The 21,102-nt window shown below is 34.7% G+C and overlaps 2 long non-coding RNA genes across 7 annotated transcripts in view; one reads left to right on the forward strand and one right to left on the reverse strand.

Moving 5' to 3' along the window:
- LOC144613040 (uncharacterized) overlaps positions 1-21,102 on the reverse strand; it is a 101,763-nt gene that overhangs the window by 74,849 nt on the left and 5,812 nt on the right. For both annotated transcript variants that reach the window (XR_014137419.1, XR_014137420.1), the window contains exons 2-4: positions 12,872-20,972; positions 6,872-6,966; positions 711-2,916 (exon numbers count right to left, since the gene is read on the reverse strand). This is a non-coding gene — a long non-coding RNA (uncharacterized LOC144613040). The remainder of the gene's footprint in view (positions 1-710; positions 2,917-6,871; positions 6,967-12,871; positions 20,973-21,102) is intronic.
- Positions 13,487-21,102, forward strand: part of LOC132682105 (uncharacterized) — a 79,895-nt gene continuing 72,279 nt past the window's right edge. For 3 of the 5 annotated variants that reach the window (XR_013550380.1, XR_013550376.2, XR_013550371.2), the window contains exon 1: positions 13,487-13,598. This is a non-coding gene — a long non-coding RNA (uncharacterized LOC132682105). Of the gene's footprint in view, positions 13,599-18,682; positions 18,716-21,102 lie in introns of all 5 variants that reach the window. The other 2 variants (XR_013550374.2, XR_013550381.2) reach the window with 1 other exon arrangement.

Here is a 21,102-nt window from a genome sequence, read left to right on the forward strand (position 1 = left end):
AAAATGTAAAAATCCATATATTGCTTAATTCCAAGAATTCTACTGTAAAGCAGTATAATACAAAGCTTAAGTTGGAGTTTCAAATGCATAAACAAATTCTGAAAATAATGTTATGATCGATAGCCGTAACAAAAGAAAATACTATTGTGAAACTGTCTGAATTCAAGGGTAAATGGAAGAGCAGTGATAAGAAAAATTGCCTCCAAGGCTGTCCTTTATTTACAAGAGTAGGAAGTACTATTTCCATTAGTTACTGTAAGATATAGAACAAATAGAATAAAGTCATCCATGCTTTTAGGAGCATCCTAAGTATACATCTTATTGTAGAAGATCTTCACCAAAATAAAGACAGCACATTTTTTGATATATTTGAAAAAATATTTCAAATCCACAGGAAAATTTCAAATCCCTGGCCTTCTCATGGAATTCTAATATTCTGCCAGGCTTATTTTGCTTTACGTTTTTTTTTTTTTTTTTTTTTTTTAAAGAAAAAGCCTATGCATATAGTTGAATCCTTTTCGTACCATACCCTGATCCCATTCCTTTCTCTCCTAATATAAAATTACAATCTTGAATTTGGCATTTATTTCCTATACATGCTTTTACGCTACTACTACTATAAAATCAAGTACTTAAAACCATATATATCATTGCTTTCTAGCTTTATATAAATGCTATATATCTTATATAAATATTATATAATATACAACCTTTTGCAACTTGTTTTTGTTCGCCGAAGACATTCATCCATGATCACAGAGCTCTCACTTAAACAGCAGTATAATAAACAGTTCATCATATGACTATGACACAATTTGCCATTCTCCTGTTGCTTAACATTTATAGTACTTTTGATTTTTTCCTATTAAAAATAAAAGTAACTATAAGACTTTTTCATACATGTCTCAGTTTACCTAGAACATCTAGGAACGGAATTGTTGGGTTCAAGCCTATGTATATCTTCAACTTTACTCCGACATTGTCAAATGCTCCCATAAGCAGCATATAAGAAGTTCTTCTTTATTTTCTCCAATGTTTGGAAGTATATTTAAGAAAAATAGCCACTATCCAGAGGAAAAATTTTAAAATTCTTAAATGACCAAATCCTTCTGTTTTTATCAAGTGTAGGTCTAACATAGGTATACTAAATGTACCAGAGACTAAAATTTGCCCCAAGATACTTGAACAAAAATAAAGCTCTCATAATACTGATTTTCTTCACATGACTGAGGAAATAACAAGACTTAATCTAGAACTACTGTGGTAGAGATGATAAGATTCAGAAGCAGTTACTGAGCTTGGATCCATGATGACCAAAGGGGCTGGGGGGCAGGGAGAAGCAGAAAATATAAATGGTTTATTGATGTGAAGAATCCTCCCCCATTTCATTTTGGGCAGTGCTCCTCACATGTAGTGCTTCTAAAAGAACTCATGTGGAGCTTGTAAAAAGTACAAATTTCTGAGTCCCAGCTCCAGAGATTCTGATTCTGCAGGTCTGGAAAAATGCTTTATTCTAAGTTATTCCGGTACAGGTGGTCCATAGACAGTTTATGTAGTAATTCGTAGCAAAAACAAGATATTTTCAATATAAAGGATTATGTAACTCACTTTTTGATTAAGAGCAGGTAACTAAAATGTTATCTGTTAAATTACATCAAACACATTAAAGACAACATTCTAGTATTAGTTAAAAAAAAAAAAAGTAATTTCAATTTATGGCTGAATACATTTAATTTCACATTAGATCAGGTTTTGAGCTCATTTATTATTTCAGACAAAACTAAGCACATACTACAACAAAGCTTGTTTCAACAGTATTAGCAGGAAATTCATATTCTGAGTTTACTGTGATTGGTAAGGGAAAACATTAAGAGTAGGAGTGATTAGCTGTAATTTTAATGAAGATGACCAGGGAAAAACTATGATTACCTTTTAAAAAGAATGCTACCGCAAATGTCAAAACTTTAAATTGGGATATTAGGCTTATACAAAATAAAATGTCATTTGTAGTTTTCTACCTACACTTCATTAACTACAGATGAAATCTGAACATTAATAGAAATCTAACATTCACTTCCTTGTAACTATAACCTACTGGAATTATTTAGATACAAAAGGTGAGAAAAATGCAGATATTTAGGTTATGCAAAGCTGTGCTAATTTAAATTGTAAAAATAAAAAACACCGTTCTGTATCATTTGATATTACAAAGACCTAATTCCAAAAGATTTAGAATAATCTGAACTTTCAGATATAAAACATTATTTTAACAGTATGAAAAAGTAAAGACTTAATGAGTTTCCACCTGCAGCCTGCTCTGTCTTTAGTTAAATACAACACTAAGTAGTATGGGGTATTCTTTTTAGTTATAGTGAAATCAGCAAGAATTTGGCCTTGTTTGTTTGGGCTATAAACAAAGATAACATGGGCTCAGAATATGGCCCCAAAGTGAAAGAAACACTCCAATGTGGCCATAATCAACTTCTCTTTCCTTAATACAATACATAACTTGTGTTATCAGCAACTTATTAATAGTTTTTTTCCAATCTACCAGCTTAAAAGTGAAAAACATGAAACATACCATGCATACTTCCAGAAACAAGACAGTTTTCCATTCATACGTGAAATTAACTGAACAAAAATTAAATAACTAAAGCCACAGAGTAAATAATAGAAAAATGTAAGTCTAAGAACTGTAAGCAACTACTGTTCTCTTTCTGCAGCTTTGGGAAAAAAAGTACCTTTTGTCAAAAAAAGTATTTATTATGCTATATATGGGTTATGATAGTTGGGCCCTTCCTACCTGGTCTGTAAAAGCTGGTGGGTGTAGGCTCCTTTGGCCACCATTATTGCATATTGATGCTATTCTGTACAACAGCTGACAAGCAGCAGCAATCTCCCAGCCCCTGCTCCCAGCTGTAAGGGACAAGAACAAGGGCTGTGGTGATACTTGTTTATTCATTGTTGCTGCTGCTGCTGCTGAAGCAGCAAGCTAAGAAAAGCATATGCAACTGACACAGAAGACAAAAATGGTTCAGGCCCAACCTACCTAGCAGGTCTGCTTACATCACTATATGATACAATTATTTAAGAATTTTTTTTTTTCTTAAAAAGTAGGATGGGAAGAGTAGAAGACAAAATTAGTGTTTTTATTAGAAAGTGAACCTATAATGTATCTAAGGAAAAAAATTAATGACACATGTAATGATCTTCAGCTCCTAGTTTAGATTTAACTGCTCAATTATCAAAATTCTCAGAAAAGTTTTAGCCAGATTTGCCATGAATTCATAAATTCATATTATCTTTCCTATCCATTCTCCTGGAAAATAAGAAAGTATCTAAAATTTAATCAAGAAATGAAATTATATTTTGCTTATAAAAAGCTCCAGACTCCCAAGTTCCACATATCTAATCATCACCATATGTTTGCAATCAGACCCTATTAACAAAGAAGATTTTAGCCCATAAACTTTTTTTTCTTTTACAAAAAAACTCCAACTATTAAAAAAATTTCCACATGTAATTTATCTACTTTAAATGTGTAATATGAAGCTAAAAACTTAGTACATAATATCAAATGATGAGTAACAAATAGAAGTATTCTGTCAAATTATCTTTAAATTTAAATGTGATCCTATTTATATTCAATAGCATTAAATTCATACTTCAATTTTAAATGTAATCCTTATCTTTTAATGCCTTAAGCAATTTTTGATTCTGAAAAATATTTAAAAACTCAGGAAAATTAGGACATCTATAAATTATTTTTTTAAATGCTAGAACTGGCTGAATTTAAATAATATCTAGTCAAGAAGGCTAGATTTGGGATTTATTAAAAATAAAAGTATAAAACAGAAGTACCTAAAATTCAGATAAAAACATTTTGTGGGAAAAAAAAGGGAAAAACCCAATCTTTTATTTTTATCAAAATTGAAAAACAACTGTTATGTTTAGCAGCAGTTCAGTAACAAATAATGCTAATAAAAATAAAAGAAGTAATTCTGAGGATCACAGGGTAACAAAAATACTATAATACATTTATTATGAAAGCCAAACAATGGAAAAAACTAACAGCAAATATCAAAAAAGGATATTTAAAAATTAAGACACAAAAAACAAATTAATGAACTATTAACCAATGGATTAATCAGTCTCGGGAACTACATCTGAAATACACTACATGTTTCTCTTCCAAGTGACTCTAATCATGAAACAGGAAAGTAAAACTAAGCCAAATCATACATGTTAATAAAATACCAAAACTGTGTTTTGTCGTGCTAAGAACTGAAATTTTACTTCAAAATGATATTTAATGAAAAATTTAAATCTTCTCATTACTTAAATATTGTTTTGAAAATGGTTATCAGAAATTTTAATTCTGAAAAGAAAAAATAGACTAAGAATATATTTTATTGGTTGGTCAAGAAACACCACAAAATACACACATACAAAACTGCCTGAAATAAACATTAAAAAATTTTTTTAATTGACTATTCTTTAATGAATCCACAGCAACATTACAAAACCACAATAAAGAAAGTTGTTACAGCTGAGAAACTGCTTAAAATACGTTGTCCTTATAAACTAGAATTATTTACCAATGACAATGAAGAATTTCAAGTACCTGAGTGGACATGTTAAATTTTCTCTATTCTAGTTTATCCTAATACTCTTTCCCTGCTAAGGATAACTATTTCAAAAAAATTTGAACACTGACAGTATAACTGTATTTTAGAAACAATTAAGAATTTTTCCTGAAAATGAATATTTTTTCACCCGGAAAATGCATTTAACCCAGAATATAAACACTGCCCAAGTAAGAAGTGTATCAGAGAAAAAAAACCACAGTAAGTCTTTTTCCCCAAATCCTGGTATGATAAAGTACTTACCAAGGCTTAGATATAGATAATCAGGTTTGCAAATTTAAAACACCTAAAATCCGTAGAAAATGTCCTTTAAGGGGTAGTTAAAGGATAGCCAATCACACATAGCAGTAAAAGCCTTTATTAACCTGTCTTCTAAAATAACACACACTACTAATTAGGTTAAAGTTTCTTATCCTGTAAGAGCTGACCAAATACAAGAAAACTATTAATATTTGCACCAAATCTCTTACATGTTAGATTATTTACTAAGCTAAAAATTTGGAAGTTTATAAGCCAGTATATAGTTATAGAGAGATGATTTTATGGTGCTAAATATTTGTGTCCAAATAATAAGTTTTGACAACTTAAAGATCATAAATCATAAACTCTCTAAATTAGAAACTCTGGGGATTGATGTCTTTATCTAAAATATCAACTCAAAAGCTACCACTCTTCCTCCATTTAACAACAGGCTGTGTGCAAAGATATCTGGATTGAAACTGATAAATTGAATCTGGATTTGTTTTTATTTTTCAGACATTCAGAAACCACATTTTTCACTTTTCATCTTAATGTTTTCTAATCTGAAAATCACTGGTTAAGTTAGAGGGGGAAAAAGTTGTATTCATTTCCATCTTATTTAAACTAAGCTGCTTATTTATAACATTCTCAAATCTAAGCTATGAAGACATTCAATACCCTGTATTTATCTCCAACAGTATATAGTGACACCTTACAGTATAATGATATCAATATGTGAACTTTGCCCTTATATTAAACTGATTTCTATTAAATTTTAACATTTTATTTAGCTTTAACTATTAATGGATTCACATTCCTGGATTATCTAGTATCTTATAATAAATGCTGAATATTAGTTTTTAAATATTTTGTTACGTATCTCAATGTTCAAACACACATTAGAGAATTTGCTTTAAAATAACAACATTTAAAGATACAAGCAGTTATATGACAATTACACTTCACTCATAAGACAAAATTAACACTTTTCTTAGGAAAACAAATCTTTGCTATCTCTCCTGTATCGTAAGCATATAAAGTAAATATTTTTAGGTGAAAAAAATTTTAAAGAAAAATTCATATTATGCTCTATTTTAGTAAACCTCACTTTAGCAAATACTTTTTTTAAAAATACGTTAGGGTTAATACTTTATCATGTGATTAATATTTTTACCATGCAAAAATTAACCACTGCTTAGTAATATTGTTCAGTAAGTTCATTTTCATTATACCAGGTCACTGTTTACAAAACAATCAAAATTTTTATTAGCTAAGTATCTGAAGCCTTCAAAAAACTATAAAAATCAAACAAAATATACTAGAAAAGTGGCTCTGTGATAAAGTATTTTGGAGGTAAAATTAAGTCACTGGAAGTTTTGGTATTCTACATTTTTATAGTCTGTAACTTTTGATATGAACAATTTAAATATTTTATTCAGAGTACCTATGAGTAAGATACTAGTTTCTGCTTAAGAAAGTGGGCTTTTCAGTTTCAACCAAAATGCCACTTTTGGTTAGGATGGTATCTGGAATACTTTAAATTCTCTTAAAATAGTCTCATTAATCTTACCTAAACTTATAGGCTCTACCTATCATTATACCTGTCAAACAGCCAAGCACCAAATTCTATTTGATTTAAACCTTTCATTTTATGAGATGAAAAGTGTACTATTTAATTCTTCTTTATATACCAGTATAATAACCTTAAAAAAAAAAAAAAAGAAAAATCACTATATATATTCTTATTTTTAGAATGAATAAATTCAGTTGAGACTGGATCTAATAAAAGTCGATGAGAATAGCAATTATATTAAAAAATGTGGAGTTTTAATAAGAGAAGCCTACCTGACCACTTCACAGATTTCTGTCTATTAATAAATCTTTATTGGTTTTAGCTCACCTAAAAGTTCTAGCTTTACTAATGGTCTAGTCCAATTATACTGCAAAGATATGAAATAGTATGCTTTTAAAATTCATTAGTATACCTTAATCTCCTATCATGTTCCAATGCATTATGTGAGTGTTCAATCAGAGAAGTTAGGTTGTTCTCCAGAATTGGCTCTCTCCTAAAGGTCAAAACCTGCAATAAAAATGTCATGTATTATAGCATGAAGACACTCAACAGATTTCCGCCTCCTGCAGTTCCACAGTTGATCCCTGAACACGAAGGTAAAAATCTTCAAAATGACCCCAATCTTGCCTGTGTTCAAAGAAACCCTAACTTGAAAATAATGTTTTTTAAGCAGAAATAACTTGATTAGAAACACCTGTGATATGCTTTATCATCTGAAGCCTCTTCAAACAAATCAGATTAATATGTTTCTGCTTTCATTTCTCTTTAGGGCATTCATTTTCAAAGTTTTGTGTGTGTGTGTGTGTGTGTGTATAAGTGCTGGAGGACTGGTAAAGGTGACTCCATAAGGAAAATATCAGAAATACAGTTTGTGTTTCTAAAACTCATAAAATCCACAGTTAAAAGAACTACTCAAGAGACAGAGATAAATTTTTAACTACCTTTCTCCCCAAATTATCAAACATTTTAATGATGACAGAAATTATTATTCTTAAGTTTGGTCTTTTGCCATGCCCAAGTGAACAATTATACTGATATTTCCAAATATTTTAAGACATTACAGTTCTAACAGAAAAAAAATTGAGAATTAACTTTTTAAATAAATTAAAATATTTATAAGTAACAAGTGGATGACTATTGGGCCAATGGTTTTTTAATATTGCCAGGTAGATGGTGTAACCAAATGTATAGAAGTGGCTTCTTCATTTGTTTCACTTGAATCTTAATGATTTAATGGCAATTATGTAAAAATATAAAGTTGTTAAATTACCATAGGTTTATACTGTACTGTATGTTAACGAGTTCAGTTTTCTACTGTTATTTAAGAATAGCTTAGGAAAAGAAATGAGAACCAAAAAACCTTTATTCCTCTGCCGCCAAATATTTAACAACAAATAGCACACATATGTAACTCACAAACATCAATCCAAAAACCATGACATTTTGAAACATTAAAATCATTTCTACATAGTCCTTCTCAAAAGATCTAGACAAAGTTTTCTATATTTGAGCACTCTGAAAATTAAGGTGTCACAACTTTAAAAATCACAGAAAGAAAATAGAAACCATTATGTACTCCATGCCAAAAGTTTTTAAATAGTGGGGAAACAACAAATACTAGACAATAAAGAACAAAAGAGGTTTGGATCAAAGACAAATATTAAACCAAATGTGTATGATAAGAAAAAAAAGATGTAGCCTCCCCAAACTAGTACAACTCAATGTCAAACATATTACAAAGTAGTTATTTACACTTAAAACCCAGTGCAAAATTTTTCCAGGGCAAAGACTTTTTAGTGAAATATGACAGTAATTAAAAAAGTATATTAAACTTCTCATAATTAGATAAAAAATATTAAAAATAAAATTAGTATGTGTACTTAATATCAGTTCATATTTGAAACTTGTCTTTCTAAAAGGAGATCCTTTAAAGCATCTCTAAGACAGACACTGGGGAGGAAAAAGGCAAAGGAAAATCATTTCCCTATAAGAAAGCAGTATTTATAGGAAGCCTCTACAGTCATTTGTATATGCAAATAATCAGACAAACATATAAACATTTATTACTAACGTGAAATTCTAAAAGTGATACTACTCTTAAGACAATCACGACTTTAAAGTCTAATACTATCACTAGCAAAAATGACTTAATCTAATTTTTGACACTTATTTGAAAGTGGTAGTTTATTATTGATTTCCTTTGGTCTTAAGAGATGTGGGGCTACCAAATTTCAGCAAGTCATAGTTTGAGTCTAATTACATGCCGAATTAGTTGCCTGGCCACAGTGTTTCTAAGTTTGCTAAATAAAAATTAGTAACAGTAAGAAATAACAAAACTACATGTACATGAACACTCTGGCATGACAGTTCTTTCTAAAATGTGCTTTCTAGTCATAATCAGACCAATAACCTGTTTCTTCTAAAAAAGGGTTAAAAAGAAATCAATGTGGGAATTATTAAGTTTCACTAAACAAAAGGAAAAAAGAAAAAAGCCAATTTTAGGCCAGTGAAATTTTTTAAAATGAGAGACAAATTTTTATACAATAAAATTTCAAAATAGTGTATTTAACTGATTTTTTTAATTGGAGAAAGCTTATGTATCACATAGAAGAAATACCCAATACAGTGTCTGGGCATTTTTTTCTTGTAAATCTTATTAACTGACCAATATTAAAGTATATTGTTACTGCATGCCAATAAACAGAAATAAAAATATACATGTCTTCACAAACAAAAAACAAAAATGTAGTACACAAAACATGATGAAACAAGGGATCCAGAATATGAAAGCTATTGTGAAATTTTCATCCTTGGTTCCAGTTTTTGGTAACATTAAAAAGTGATATTAATCTGATTAGAAAAAATGTAGTGTTACTTGCAAACACTGGAGGCTACATTTTGTACATGTACAACTAAGACAAGTTAATAGCATTAAAGCAAAGTTTAAAATTGCACTTTTATTTGGAGTTTAAAAAAAAATTGAAAGGCAAACAAATGAATATCAATGCTACCAGGAAGACTGACACCTTACCTTCTCTAGTTCCCTCTCCCCCATGTTATATAAACATAGCTTTAAAAAGAGTAGAGCTACTGACAACACCTTTACCCACCATTGTTTTCCAGAGGGAATAAATGACTTTTCTAGTCCTTACAATAGAAAATAAATGAGAATTATCAATTTCTACAGAGAAATATGGATACTATACGTAATAATAATATACATGTTGGAACTCATACCTACATGGCCACAAATCTAAAAACCCATCACATAAAAAGAGAAAATATTTTAAATGCTGTCATTTTTATTTAGGTGCTAGTACATTCTCAAGCTTTAAGTGTAGTATTTTAAATAAAGGAATCCTTCACTTCTTTAAAAAATGGCTTATTAAATAAAACAATTCTTCACCATCACTCCTTAAAACAAACAAAAACCTCATAAACCAAAGCACTAAGAAAGTATGGTTAAGTGTAACCCGCCTGGTGGAATTTAAAGCCCTCTCTTACCCCACCCTCAAAACTCTCCAAGTCACATAATAATCTGAATGAAAATTAAAATCCCAAACCCAAAATAACAGTAAAAAAAAGCAAAACCTGATAGTTCTGTATCATAGGTAAAATTACACTTAAAACAGAAATGAGGTCTCCTACAACTTCATTAAGTCAAATTTTATAGAGAGGATAATTAGCACCTTTCATGAAATTTTCATGAGATGATTCAAAATAAACAGCTTTGAAAAAAGGTAATGAACAAAGATTCCACAATTGAAATTCTTGTTATGAAGGTAATACAAAATAGCATTATTTATAAACTCAGCTATTTCACTCAATATAAATTATATTTATAGCCCTACAGAGATTTTAAAAGTCGTGGGATCTTTTCATTTGAATATTTTCTAACAATGTATATTTGACCTAATGTTAGAATACAAACTAAGTTTCAAAATTTCAACTGCTATTCATAAAAGAACATTAATTTCTATTAAATTAAAAAATCTTTTAAAAAGTATCTACAGCTATCTTGTTTATCACTGACTTCACCGATTTGCTTTGAAAACCACACCCGCCTTTTATCAAGATGCAATTAAACGGAATGACAAGCTTGGTAATAAATAGAAATATATTGACGGCTGTCTCAACCAACATTAAACAAAAATGAACTGAAAACCAACCAAGTAAGACACAACACACCCACAATGGTGTATGCGATGTATTTCTCCACAGTGAATTTATCAAAGGAATGAAATCATACATAAGCACCTGTGCATACTTACCTGTTGTATTGTCTAAATTAAGCAACGTAAATTTCTTGTTAATAAAGTTTTAAGTCCACAGCAATGGCTGAATTTGCAAAACCCATGTGTTTTAAGTTAGATGTGGAAAATAAATTTAAATACATACAATTTTCATGGGCAATGTGGGGAGGCTCATTCCTAAGAAATTTTAAGTTTCTTATCATCAAAATAAAAGAAACAATTCTCCCGAAATCTGCATCGAAATGTGTAGCTTAAGTTGAAAATTTTCTGCCAAAGAAATAAAAACCCTAGATCCTACAGTCAGTTTTTTAACCAACAGATAACAGGGGCAAACACATAAAAGTCTCGCAATTTCAGCCAACAGAATTACAATTTCTGCGAAAACTGCATCCTCAGTTTTACTTTTAATACACATTTCAGAACTGTTCGAAAGTCCTTTATGGAAGAAAAAAATACTAAACACCAGCTTCCCCCCCCCCCACCCCCCAAACTCCCCGTCTTAACGTTTCCTAACTATTTCCGTGGTTCTCTAAAAGTATTTTTCTCAAAGTCGAGAATCACAATCTAGTGTTCAACTTTCAAACCCCCTAGTCCCGCTCCCTTCCAGCCAATCAGGGGGTAACGAGTCCGGTGTTTTGGGAGCTCCGTTAGACACAATTTGAAAAACATCACATTGCGCTCTCCTATTCTCCTCGGGGACAGATTCTAAGTGAGGGCGGGTCCTCCAGTCTTTACAGAAATAAGAAATCCATCAATCGTTACATCAATTCCAGGGGGAAAAACTCTTTAGGCAGGTGGTCCTAAAGAGTGTGTGAGTGCGGTTCCCAGAAAGCGTTTTTCCTCTTCGCGAACAATTGAAGAGCTGCTGCAAAACCCACCTCCTGCATATTCGCAACCCAGAGCCGCGCGCCCCACATGCAAAACACACCGGCAAAGGGTTAATCAGCGGTGCCTTCAGCGCAGAAAAAGACTCAAAACCTAACAGATCTTTAATGAATAATTTTCACGAAGGCCATTATTTATAAAGTACCGCTTAAAACCGTCACTGGCTCAAATCATTCGAGAGTTAGCGACTAAGAATTGGTAGAAACTACGACGTAAAAAAAAAAAAAAAAAAATCACTAAAGGGAAAGACAAATAACAGTCCTCGTCCCTCCGCCTCAGTCAAGAGAGTTCCCGAGAAAAGGTGGAGATCGCAAAATTACCGTTAAGCTGTCCGGGCTAAGACTTTTTCGTGAGGAAAACATCAATACAGTTTCACAGATTGCTTTTTTTTCCCTGAGACATGTTTCAGAGATCGGAGGAGTCTTCTAAGAAAAGTGCAACTGGGAGAAGGAAATGGCAAGCTCCAAACGCTATCTTTCACCCCCCCCCCCGAAAAAACAACACCGTGAGAGCAAAGGACAAAAATCCCGAGCAAAAAGCGAAAGTCCAGCATCTTCCCTAGGAGCCCGCTGAAACCTCAAAAGTCTGCCCCCGCCCTATCTTGTCCAAATTGGAAAAGCCAGACACCGTCAGGGTTACTCCTGCCGGGACCGAGGAGCGCAAAGCCGTAGGGCTACGTTGTGAAACCCACATTCCGAGGGCACCTCACGCTTCAGCGTCTAACACAATATACAGTGCTGGGTCCCGCGGACAGCAGGTCCGCACGACGCACTGGAGGCACCCACTAGACTCTCGGTCCCTAATTTTCCGTCGATCTTAAATTTCATGTCACGAGAAGACGGCCGTCAGCGGGCCGGGAAAACTGCGATTAAAGACCGCTCGGTTTGGCAAATGGGGGAGGGGACGCTCGCCCCTCTCCTGTCAAGAAGCCCCGGCCTGCGGAGCCCCGCCGCGCCCCGAGCCCGGCCCCGGGCGGGGGGTCCCGCTGACAGATCTGCTGGGCGGCGGCTGCTCCGCCGCAGCCCGTCAGAGTCCCGCTCAAACTGCAACTCCCCTCCCCCCACACCCCCGTCTCTCCGCGCTCCCGCCACATTCCGCCCGCCGCCGCCCACTCGCAGACACTCAATTACCCCCAACCCCATCTCCTCTCATTTTTAGCAATTAAAATGAGGGCGGACCCAGTGCCCACTCGCTGCAACCCCCCCCCCCCCCATCGCCTGACGGTCCCCCACTGCCACCTCCCAGGTCCCGCTGTTACTTCTTCAGGTTCTTACCGTCTGCGCCAACCCTGGTGAAGCTCCGCGGGCTGCCCTTTGCACTAAGTAATTTTTGGCAATTTTTTAAGTGATTTTTCGGCGGAGTCCTAGCGGCGCTATAATCTCGGACAGGTTATCCCGTCTCTCCCGCTAGATTGATGAGATCAGGCATCACTCGAAAATGGCGCCGAAAGCGCTGAGGCTCCTCATTCAAATTCGTTAGAGCCAACCCCGCCGCCCCGGGGCATGCCGGGAACGCGGGCTGCCTCCACAGCTGTCAATACCGCCTCCTAACCCTTCTCTAGCTTTCCCGACACTTCTGCTCATGCGCAAACTCCTACCCCAACCTCCGCGCCTTGTACATGCGCAGAATCGTCGCTGTTCGCCGCTCGCACTTTGCTTCCTCAGTCTCTCCTCCGACCTCCTTTCTTGCGCGTGCGTGCAGCTTCTTTGCTCAGCCGCGGACGTGGAGGAACTGTGGGGACTGTGGGCCCGAGGGTCCATAGATGACTTGTCAGTCGATCGGCATTATTTTACTGTTCGAGGAAAACAAATAAGCGTGCAGCCTAGACGAAAAGAAAAACGTTTTATTGCCAGTGTCTAAACTAACAACGGACTGTGTCTCTGAGACCCTGTGTGTGGATACACGTGTACTTAAAACAGCCCCGCCTGTGTGTAGAGCACTTGCTGTATGTCAACGCTTTGCAGGAGCTATTGCACTTAAGCCTCAGAACAACTTTATGAGGTAGGTACTATTATTATTATCGGTTTGCAGACCAGGAAAGCAAGGCTCAGAGAATTTAAGTAATTTGCCCAAGGAGGCACAGGTTGCAAGCACGTGGATGAGTCCGCATCTGTCAGATTCTGGAACTTGGGGCATTCTGTTTCTTGCTGTGCGATCCAACCTGAGCACACACAGGAGGCGTGGTTTCCCCTCCTCAACAACTGTGTGTGTGTGTGTGTGTGTGTGTGTGTGTGTGTGTGGTGTGCGTGTGCTCTGGAGTGAAGGATTACTTAAGTGTGTTGTAGCCCTTCTCGATTCTAGGCTGTTTCGAAGGCGCTTTCATCGAGTCCAGTTTCTCACCGTCTCACATGTTCCTAAACATTCTGCTCTGTTTTGGGGAGGTGAATGGGTAGTCTTTGGGTATCACTTAGGGTGATTTTTTTTTTTAAAGGGTGGTAAAGGAACTGAAACTATCGAAGACGGGTTTCCATTGTGCGGCACGTTAATAAAGTAATAATAGCTAGATACTACGTACACTGTGGTACTGTACTTTGTACTCTGGCTTGGCACGGAGCTAAATAAACGCTTTACGGATTGATCGTGTTTGCCCCTAAAAACAGTCCTGTTATATAGGTATTAATGTCATTTTATACATGAGGGCACTCGAGACTCAGATTAAGAAATTTGCCCCTAAATCTTAGAACTAGTAAGTAGAAAGAGGCACAAAACGTAGACAAATCTGTGCCCACGTCCCCAAACTGGACGCTAAGATAGCAATAATTGATGATAAAGTTGTCAATATTTTAACACCTTCCTTAGAAACCTCTTTTAAGCATTCATATGCTTGGGAGAGTTATCCTACCCGCCACCAAGCTAGTTAGGATGAAAATGAAAACAAAACAACTGCCATTGATCCTATATTGTTACATTTTAAGATTATTTTTGACTGGTTAATTTTTTCCTGATCCCAAGTGATAATAAGCTTTCTAAAGAATCCAACAGTCTAAAAGCTGGGGTATTGCTACATTTTTTTTTCCAGTTTCTGTTGCAAAACAACTTGTGATGAACCGTAAGTAACTGTAGGAGTATACAAAAACATACATATATCATTGCGAGGGTTAAAGAAGATGATGGATATTGAAAGTGCCCGAAGTACTAAGAAGTAGGGAAATGGGAGAAGGCTAGCATGATTTGCATTATTGAGGTACAATTAGAAAAGAAATGGATTTTAATAATTTGAGATCAAGAAGTAATGTTGCAAAGTAGTATGTTTTACATCTCTGGTACTTCTGTTCACTGGTTAAGTGGGTGGACTCTGGAACTAAACTGCCTGGATTTGGATCTCAGCCTTGCTACTTATTAGCTTTATAAGTTACTTTTTCTCAATTCTATCTTCTGTAAAAGGTGTAATGCTATTATCTCATTGGGTTGTATGGATGTAAATGTGGTAATATAGTAAGTGCATTTTAACAGCGGTTGGTGTATTAGTAAATGTTAGCTATTGTTGTCAGTCATTAACACTAATCTTTTAAAATAGGTTCTTATGTTTTAAAAAGCTAAGCTAGTGCCAATAGGAGTTAAACATTTGTGATCAAAAGCTCCTTGATAAAGTAGCCTGACAAATTATTTTTGCCAAATATGAGTAACAGTCTCTGCTAGATGAATAAGGATGTCAATTTATCATTAAGAGTATCCTATGGAAGTGGAATAGTTTTATTGCTTTTTCTAATTATTAAAATTAAGGAGGGGGGAAGAGCAAAATGAGGCCAGTCTAAAATATAAAGTAAAATATAAAGTAAAAAGTACCCAAATTTCTGTCATCCAGAGATAAGTATATATTCTTTGTTCTTTAAAAATATACTGTATCTGTGGCGAGAATCAACCAGACATAAGTCTGGATAAGTGGTATCTTTAAGGAACAATTGTACTTGAACTGCATGAACTGGTAAATTTTTTATCTAACCCCCTTTACGATATAGTCTGTCAAGAGAATTCTAAAGTGATGATATTGGTAAATAACATTTACTGAGCACCTACTGTGTGTCAGCTAAGCAAGTATATGCACTCTCCCCTTGAATCCTCACAGTAACCCTTGAGGTTGGTGCAATTGTCTCCATTTTGCCCAGACTGAAGTTTATGTAGAGGTCACTTTTAGAAGATTTAAGTCCTGTTTTGTTTAAAATACTATTTCATAAACCAAAAACCCTTCATAATCTCCATTCACCAAAACAGGAGGAAAACAAAATCTCGTAACATGGTTCCTATGCCTGAACAAAAAGCCCAATTGGAAGATGTTTTGAAAACGACGAATTTTATGTTTGACCACAAGGGGGTGCAAATAATTGAGTTGAATTTTAAAGGAAAAAAAAAAAAGTGTTTTTACATCAGATCATCAAATTCAGAGGTAAAAACTAATAAGAATACTTTCTCCAAACTTTAATACTCCACATAGTGATGTACTTTATGAAAATAAAGAAGTTATTTAGGTACTCAATTAGGATAGAAGTTTTCAGCTTTTTTTCATCTTCAATATGATGAAGAGTTAATCAGCCCTACCCCACTCCTTTCCACAGACCTCATTTGAGTCTCTGCATACTCTTTACTTGTCATAACAGTAGAACTGAAGTCATAATTTAAAATCTGAGGTTTTACTTGGAAACTGGAATGCAATCACCAGCAAATGAATGGTAAATGTGGGTAATGTGGAGAACAGAGGTTTTGTAATTTCAATGCTTTCTTTCCCTCCTGCTGTTTGTAATAAGAAAGCTACAACTGATGGAATGTTGGCTTCAACATATTAACTTATTTAGATAAAACTGTGAAAGCTATAGGTCTTTTCATCTTTTACAAAAGAATGAAGACTTGAAAACATTTGGAACAATAACTTGAAAATTTAGTATACACTGGAGAATGTTTTAAAAACAATTTGCTTAGATGGGTCTTAAAGTAACATTTATTTTCCTGTTGGTCTTGTTTCTCTAAGGTGGACTTAATTTTTAAAAAATCTTTTTACTTAGAAATAATTTTAAATTTACAAAAAGTTCAAAGATAAAAATAATTTATAGAACACCCTTATCATCTGCTTGCTCTTGTGCAAAATCTCTCTCACCTCATACATGTATATTTATATACAATTTTTTTCTGAACCACTTTAGGTTAATTTACATACATTCTGACCTGTAACCCATGAATACTTGATAGTCTTACATTGAACTAATACTTCAATCTACCTCCATATTCCAATTTTGTAGGTTGATCCTTGTAGCTTTTCCCCCTCTAGTATAGGAGCCAGATTGGTGTCAGGTACTACATTTAGTTGTCATGACTCTTTAGCTTCCTTTACTTTGGAACATTTCCAGCCTTTATCTTTTATTACCTTGACATTAAAAAAAAATTTTTTTTTAATGTGTATTTATTTTTGAGAGAGAGAAACAGAGAGCAAGTGGGGGAAGGGTAGAGAGGGCAGGAGACACAGAACCAGAAGCAAGCTCCAGGCTCTGAGCTGTCAGCACAGAGCCTGATGCCAGGCTGGAACTCATGAACTGCAAATGTTGAGATCATGACCTGAGCCGAAGTTGGATGCTCAACCTAAGCCACCCAGGCACCCCTGACCTTGACATTTTTAAAGAATATAGCTTCTCACTCCACCCCTCTTTTAAATAAAATGTTCCTTATTTTGTTTTTGTCTGATGTTCCCTCATGATTAAATTGGGGTTATATATATATTCTCAACTGGACTACTGCACAGGTGATCACTTTTAGAAGCACATGATATCCATCTTTCCCTCATTGGTAATAATTAGTTTTGATCACCTGGTCCATATGTGGCCCGAATTTTCCATTCTGTAGTTACTCTGGGTTTTGTTTTTTTTCTTCCTGGCAATTAAAAACCAAATTGTGGGGAAATATTTGAAGATGCATCCTGCTCATCATCAAAATTCCCATTTAAATTTAGAATCAACTGTTGCTGATATAATTTTACCATAATGGTTGCAAAATGAGTCAACAAATCTAATGCTCTCTCCACATCTACCAGTCAGCCCATAGCATTCTGTGAACAAAGAGCCCTTTCAACTCTATTTGTCTATTTATTATCTGCATTAACTTAGGAGTTCCTATTTTTCCATTCTGTATTTGCTTTGTTTTCTTGAGTTTTACCTATATTTATTTATATGTGTATATTTTGTATACTTTTTTTCTGAATCACTTGAAGGTAAGTTACACCATGATCTTTCACTTCTAAATATTTGAGTCTGTATTTAATTATTTTGGTGTTTAAATTGTCCCAGATTAAGCTAGTGGGAGCACCTTTAGTTTGGGTACTATGTCTTTGTGATATGCCTACATCATTTTTTTTTTTTTTTTGAGCACTTCCTTACTTTCTGATATAATAAGATGTTCCATGTTTATCTTGTCTTTAACTCTGCTCCAGCCCTGGAATTAGCCTTTTCTCTAAGGAGCCCTGTTTCCTGTTAGTGCAGAATGGTATTAGAGACCAAGGCTAGGTATGCTTATGCTAATGAAGTGTCTCTGCTTCTTGGATCTTTCGTAAGACTGAACTAGGAAAAAATATACGTACACACACACAAATATATATATACATATATATATATACACATATATATACATATATACATAAACAAAACTGTGTATATATAAATGTGCATACACTAATATATATACATGGGTTAATGGTATGGTTTAATTTTAAGTTTTTTTCATTGTAATTATAATTGAGAAGCTATCATAGCAACATTTATAAAGTTCTGAATAAAGGCAATGAAATCACAATCCACACAAACTACTCATACAATTTTCACGTTCCCTTTGAGTCAATAGCTATTTTAAAAGGTCATGCTGTGAAATAGTTTTTTTTTGTCTTTTTCCACTTAACATGTTGTAAGCATCTGTGAATTACTATATCAATTTTACAATCTTCATTCTAAATTGCTCTACTACATGTCATTAGCAGATTCTACCATTCTATTGCTGGACATTTAGGTTATTTTTAATATTTTGCTATTATAAAAAATTCTGAAGTGAACATTTTTATGCATATACCTTTTCTAATTGACTTTCTTATTTGTTTGCTTATTTATTGGAAGATTTCCCAGAAGTAGGAATACCAGTTCCCACAGGTAGGTATGTTTTGATGGGTTTGATATGTTTTGGCACACAGATTTAATCAGACATTTACCGAAGTCCATACCAGAACTGGATATACAGAGATGAAAAATACGTAGTCCTTGCCAAGGAAGGAACTGAAAGTCTAATGGAAGATAGATAAATTCTCTAAAAATGACAATTTGATAAAAATAGAGTAAGAGTATGCCTAAACCAGGTTAGGAATAAGTGGCTCAGGAAAGCTTTCCAGAAGTAGAGCTATATCTTGAGGGATTCCTTGGTGGAGCCTTACAGGACTAGGGTTATTCCAGTGTGAAAGAGAGTGTAGAAATCTGCCACAGAAAACATTTTAAACATAATCATTGGAGTGTAATGAAACAGAAGTCATAAAGAACCTGCATGTTCAAGGAAATTCAGGTAGTTTGTGTGATTTGCTGCTACGTGGCTTTGGAGGAGTTGAAAAGTTCAGCCTGATCAAGTGGATAGAGGTTAAACCATGAAGGGCCTTGTGTGTCACCTTTATATTGATGCAATTGAAAAATCTTAAACCTGTGAGTAAAATGATCAGATTTATATTTTAGAAACTCACTTTAACAAGGATACTGGAGAACAGATTAGAAAATGTGAGAGCAGGGGTGCCTGGGTGGCTCACTTGGTTAAGCGTGACTCTTAATTTCATCTCAGGTCATGATCTCATGGTTGGTGGGTTCGAGCCCCGCATCCGGCTCTCATAGCGTGGGAGCCTGCTTGGGATTCTCTCTCTTCTCTCCCCCACTCGGGCTTTCTCTCTCAAAATAAATAAGTAAACTTAAAAATTTTTTAAAAAAAGAAAGCAAGAAAAAGAAAATGTGAGAGCAGTGGTCAGATCCTCCAGAGGCTATCGTGGTATCCAGGCAAGCAATAAATAGTACTTGAACGAAAGAAGTAGAAATGGGAGTGAAATGAAGTTCAAAAGGGATTGGATTTATTTATTCAGTATTAATATGTAGGTATTTCTAGGTAACTATTTTTAGCACCTCTTCTGTGTCATGTGTTGTGCAAGGTACTGAGCATATAAGTGGGGCGACAAAATAGTCACAGTTCTTGTGGTGTGGTCTAGTGAGAGAAACAATGTGTAAGTTAATAGTCATACAAATTACAACTGTGATAAGTACTGTAACAGAAAAATACAGATGCAATGAAAGCATACACTATGGAGACCTACCTAACACTGGAGGTTTAAGCAAGGCTTTCCTAAGGTCGGACAGTTAAGCCAAGGCTTAGGAATTAGCTAGGACAAAAAGGAAGAACATTCTAAGCAAAGGAAGAACATATGGTAATATCCTGAGCTGGAAGGACTGGTACATTCAATGCCCATATGGCTAGAGCGGAGTAAGTAAAGATGGAAGAAGTTGGAAGATAAGACTAAAGAGGAGGTTTAGGAGGCTTTATATATGGAGAAGAGCAAGAAGGAGGTATGTCACAGGACTCCTAGGTTTCTGGTGTGGGCAGCTGAGTAGCTGTGGGTGCCATTTCCTGAGATAAGGAAACTAGGTTTGATGGATTTCGATATATGAAGTATTGATTTTGAGATGCCTGTGGGCTAAGTACATCCCCCCCATCCTCACTTTATAGATAACTACATATTAGGATTGGATTTTATTTAGAAGTCTGGAATTTAGGGGAAAGCTTTGGTTTGCATGTTGTCTATAGATTTACTAGTTGATCAATTGTAGATGGTAGTTTAAACTATGGGATTGGATGAGGCCACTGAGATATGCAGAATGATAAAAAGGTTCAACACAGAATCTTGGAGATCATTGTTTGGTAGCTACACAAAAAATACACAGGAAAAAATTCACTATAAATATTAAAGACATGACAAACTGAAAAATATTTTTAACCTATAAAGCAGATAATGGGTTAATATCCTCCATGTATAAAGAGATAAGTCTCTAAGAAAGATAGAGGGGCGCCAGGGTAACTCAGTTGGTTAAGCAGCCAACTCTTAACTCTTGATTTTGGCTGAGAGTACGATCTCTTCTCATTCCAAGAGAATGCTTAGGATTCTCTCTCTCCCTGTCTCTCTGCCCTTACCCTGCTCACTCACTCACTCTCTCTCTCAAAAATAAATAAATAAACATTAAAAAAAGAAAAGAAAAATTGAACAGTTAACAAATACAGTTAACAGAAGAAAAACAACAACAAAAAAAAGTATTTGTAAAAGCAAAACTTGGAAGTGAAAGTAGAGGTTTGTAAGTTTTCACTATCTATCTCATTGTTATGGAATTACTTTTTAACCTTTTTTTTTTTTTTTTTTTTAATTTATTTTTGGGACAGAGAGAGACAGAGCATGAACGGGGGAGGGGCAGAGAGAGAGGGAGACACAGAATCGGAAACAGGCTCCAGGCTCCGAGCCATC

This window comes from Panthera onca, chromosome A1, assembly GCF_046562875.1.
Source record: "Panthera onca isolate mPanOnc1 chromosome A1, mPanOnc1 haplotype 2, whole genome shotgun sequence".
Classification (NCBI taxonomy): Eukaryota; Metazoa; Chordata; class Mammalia; order Carnivora; family Felidae; genus Panthera; species Panthera onca.